Source organism: Tupaia chinensis, unplaced genomic scaffold (genome assembly GCF_000334495.1).
Source record: "Tupaia chinensis unplaced genomic scaffold, TupChi_1.0 Scaffold145907_1, whole genome shotgun sequence".
NCBI classification, from domain to species: domain Eukaryota; kingdom Metazoa; phylum Chordata; class Mammalia; order Scandentia; family Tupaiidae; genus Tupaia; species Tupaia belangeri.
In genome coordinates this window covers 1,784,340-1,789,364 of record NW_006205765.1, presented here as the reverse complement: position 1 = coordinate 1,789,364, position 5,025 = coordinate 1,784,340, and positions in this window count along the sequence as shown.

Below are 5,025 nucleotides of genomic sequence, written 5' to 3'. Positions count from 1 at the left end.
GGTTCAGCTGGCCAATACTACCTGTCCAAAATACTGTGCTGTGAGTTGTTTCAATAAAAGGGCCCCAAGGGCTGAGCTGGGGTTTCAAAAAAAAGAAAAAAGAGAAAGTATAAGTATTTATTTATTTATTTATTTATCATTATTTTTTATTTTGCTACAAGGCACACATGCTCACCAGAGAGAGGAGACAGAGAGAGACAGAGAGAGAAAGTGAGAAAGCAAGCTGCCAGGTCTGGGACTCGAATCACAGTCAACCATGTGGGACTCCAACACCTTAACCACCATGCCACCTGCTGCCCCCTACATTAAATAAATAAATTAAAGATTCTCCAACGGTTTATTGCAGTGAGGAATTCTTCCTGAGAAAGGATCTGTCATCTCTCCTTTTGCTTCTCTGTATGACAGGATGAGATGGGCGGGGCTGGATTAGATTCTCTGTAGCCCTCTGAATCCAAAGGTCATTTAGGCTAGTTCCCTGGGGCCTTCAGGCCTTAGGTCGACAGATGTTGTCTGTAGTAACTGGCTGGCCCTTGAGACCACCTCACTAAGAAACTGGCTGGCCCTCGAGACCACCTCACTGGGCTTTTAATCCTACCAACCATGGTCCTCTGGAGGAAGCTCTTGGTGTCTCTCCTGCATACTCTCTTTTAAGGCTGGCCTCATTTTCTCTGTGCCCAAAAGCTTTGGGTTAGGATCTCAGATCACACATATATATTTTCTGTCACCGTTATATGCCGGACCCCCAAACATGCAAATTCTCCCAAAGGAGCACAGCTTCTTGGGGCTCATCCCAGGCCGTTGCTGATTCCGAGGTCCATAAACTAGAATTCATTCCCTGAGGAAGCAGAAGGGAAGGAAGGAAGGTGAGAGGAGAGTGGACAGGGGAGATTGCAAAGTTCTTTTCCTTTTTTATAATGTTCGCTACAGGGTGGCATGCACTCATTGGAGACAGAGAGAGAAAGAGAGAGAAAACACCCCCAAGGGGAAATGACCACACTGCAATCCCTTCTCCATTCTCCTCTGAGGGTTTTGGGCATGTACTCACACATACGTGCCTGGTGTGTTTCAGGCCCCCTGGTCTGGGACTAGTTGTCCATGTGGGATCCAGCACCTCAGCCTCCATGCTAGTTATTAGCCCAGGAGTTATTTTTTTTTTTTTTTGTTTTTCCTTTTTCTTTTTTTCCAGAGAGGTTTTGTTTTGTTTTGTTTTGTTTTGTGCTATAGGGCGCGTGCGCTCGCCAGACAGACAGAGAGAGACAGAGAGACAGAAAGCGAGAAATCACCCCCCAGGGGGGATGGTCACACCGCAATCCCTTCTCCTCCACTCTCCTCTCAGGATCTTGGGCACGCACGCACACGCACCCGGCGTGAGTTCAAGCCACCGGGTCTGGGACTCAAACCACGGTCGACTATGTGAGAGTCCAGCGACATAGCCATTATGCTAACTGCTGGTCCCCCCCAGCGTGAGTTTTAAGCCACCGGGTCTGGGACTCGAACCACGGTCAACTATGTGGGAGTCCAGCGACATAGCCATGACGCTAACTGCTGGTCCCAGGAGTTATTTCTTGATGTGGAGTCAAATGTTAAAGTTCTAGCAAATATGTGACATTCTCATACTAACTCCTTTTTCTGCAGCCCAGGAAGGAAACTGACTTGCCCAGCGTGTCTAGCTTACCCAGAACCAGCAGAAATCAGGGCTCAGAAGCAAGGCGTGGTGTTTTGCCCTCTGCCACGCCCCTTCTGGAGTTTCATTTCCTATGTATTTAGGATGGGAGTGAGGACCGAAGGGCAGGGAACGAGCTGGTCCCTTGGGATTCTAGCTGCTACTGCTGCCCATCTTCTCTGGTCCAGCTAATAAACAAGTCTAGTTCCCAGGCAGCTGGCCAGTCTGGGGAGCCGACCCCTCAGCCCCTCAAAGCCCCACCTCCTAAGGAGCCTTGGTCTTCATACTCCTCTTGCTGCCTCTGTGGCCTCTAGCCCCTAAGAAGAGGGTTTTTTATTTTTTATTTTTATTTTTGAATGGGGGTGCACTCACCGAATAGAGAGAGAGAGAGAGAAATCAGCCCGAGGGGTATGACCATGCCACAATCTCTTCTCCATTCTCCTCTCAGGATTTTCGGCATATACACACACGTGCCAGTATGTTTTTCAAACTGCCAGATCCAGGACTCAAACCATGCAGTCAGTCATGTGGGATCCAGCTGCTTTAACCATTATGCCACCAGCTGGCTCCTGAGAAGAGATTTTTGCCTTCTCCCTTGCTGGTCCCCATGCCCTCCTACTTTCCTAGGAGAGAAAGAGGGAGGGGAGAGGGATGAGGCAGAGTAACCTTGGCAAGATAAAGCAGTCAACCTTGGGAGGGTAGGGAGTCCAGAAACAGGGCTGAGGAGGGAGGATTGGGGAACCAAGCAGCTGGGGTGGCGGGGGTGGGGAAGGTGAGTTTGCAGAGCCTCAGACTCCCAGGTACAACCTAGACAAACAGGTGGTAGAGGAGGAACTAGACAGCTGCAGAGAGGACTTCTTTCCTGCGTGTAAATCCTGGGGTGGGGGTGGGGGGCAGAAAATATTTGAGGAAACTAATTAGGTGTCATGAAATAGCATATGCACAGGGGTCTGGGCTTAAATGAGAATCTTCTTAGATGACTCCTTCGTTCATCCAAAAGCAGGTATCGAATGGTGTTCATTGCATTCTAATATAATGCATGTATTATTCATCTATAACATAAACTTCATAATAGGCAAATTTTTGTAATAGAAATTGGGGGAAAGTATGGATTTAAGTGCCTAAAAATCTGCCAGAGGGGGGTTGGCAGGTGGCATGGTGGACTGGGCACTGGACTCCCACATAGCCGACTGCAGTTCGAGTCCAGGACCTGGCGGCTTGCTTTCTCACTTTCCCTCTTTCTCTCTTATTCTGTCTCTCTCTAGTAAAAAATCAAAATAAATAAATAAAGTTCAAGTAATTCTTTTTAAAAAAAAATCTGCCAGAGGAGACAAAGGAAAACAAGGTAGCCTTAGCTCCCAAGGAACATCTAATGTTGTTTACTGACCTTGTACACCCGTGCTGGAAGCTGCCTCGAATTAATACTCAGAGGTCACTGGGCCATTGGGGACCAGCTCGGGCCACCCTACTCTTCGCCCATTCCCTACTCCATGTGTCTAGGCTGGAAAGGGTTGGGGCCGGTGCTGGGCAGGTCCGAGGCATGATGGGAGGAAGAAGGTCTGGACTGTACACTCGTGCACTGAGGAGCGATGTCTGCTTCCTGAGCTACTCGGGTAGACCTGGTGACACCCTGAGCAGGCATGTATGGTAGGAGACCTTGAGCTGAGCTTACACATGTTCCTGCAACCACTTCTTCTAAGCCTCACTCCTCAGTGCTTGGGAATTCTCCCTTAAGATCTAAATTCCTCTCGCTGCTATTTAAGACCAATACATCTCATTGTGTGGGGCCAGGACATGCCTGGGCAGCCTGTACTTGTGTAGAAAATGGGGACAGAGGGGCGGAGGTGCGCTAAAGCAAAACAGAAATGTAGGCCACCTTGACCTTGGCACCGTTTACCACCGTCTTCCTCTCCATTTTCTGTCTCCTAGGGCCCGCTTTCCTCACCCAGCATCTTCTTCTTCTTCTTTTTTTTTTCTTCCCTCTGCTGAAGGCTTTTTGAGGGGTCTCAAGTTACCCTCTCTGAGGGCTCTGCCAACTCACTCCCCCAAGACAGGGATCCTGGCTGTGAGTTCAAACAGGAGCATGCCACCAAAGGCAGCAGCCCCCCAGGTGTGAGCGCCTAGGTGACTTAACCTCGGGGGGTCTGGGTTATGGAAACCAAATGGGAGCTCTGTCCTCAGATGGAATGAAGGCCAAGAAAGAGATTCCTGAAAGTGTGTAGAACGTCCCATGACGTTTTGACCCATCAACCCGGCATTAGAACATGCCCCCTCCCCTTTGCCCAATCAGTCATGTCACGCCAGGGCACAGAGCCTGGCTTGCTGCCATCCTGCTCTGGGAAGGCTACAGACCTGGGAGCGGGAGAAGGGTCAGTGTCATCCACTTCTCACGGTGCCTCAGAGACTCGGTCCGTTTCTTCCCCCTGCTCTCCAGTTCAGGGAAAGCAAAGAGAGCAGGGCGGAGGGTCCCGAGTCAGAGACCAAAGCCCGATCCTCCCATTTCACAGAAGGAGAAGCAGGCCAGCCAGAGGGTGTGACTTCCCTCAGAGGCTCCATTCTCTCATTTTAACAGCTCACTGCTTTCTCCATCCCTGGGATCACCCTGGCCTTGCACCAGCGTTGTTCAACTGATAGATATCCAGCTTGGGGGCCACGAAGACCGAGCCTTGCCTGAAACTGCCTCCTTTCCTTGGGTGTCTCTCTAAGACACCTGTGTTTCTCTTCTTAGACAGACACCTCGATCTTCCTTCTGCTAATTCCTTCCTTGTCTCCATTTTGGGTGAGCCTGTTGAATCTCAACCTTGGTCTACCTGGTGCCAGCTGGCCTTGACCCTGAGTCCAATTCCTATAAGGATTTATTAAGGAAGATGTGTGCGGAAGGCTAGGACCAAATCCCTGCTCAACAGCAAGGTTCAGTCCAGAATCTAGTTAAGAGGGACAGAGACACGGAAGGGTAAGATAGCCAGACAGCACCAGCTCCAGTTCAGGTGGGGGTAGGGTGGAGAGGCATGTCACAAGTCCAGCCTGTGGGATGAGTAAGGTAGTCTCCGTCCCCTCCAACCCAAGCCCTCTTTGGAGTTACACTCCTGATCTGTTCTTCTCTGCTCCCCCAGGGCGGTGGGCAGCCCCCTGGTCATGGATCCTACCAGCATCTGCAGGAAGGCAAGGCGGCTGGCGGGGCGGCAGGCCGAGTTGTGCCAGGCTGAGCCGGAAGTGGTGGCAGAGCTAGCCCGGGGTGCCCGACTTGGGGTGCGAGAGTGCCAGTTCCAGTTCCGCTTCCGCCGCTGGAACTGCTCCAGTCACAGCAAGGCCTTTGGGCGCATCCTGCAGCAAGGTCAGTGTGGGCAGGGGACCTGGGGGGC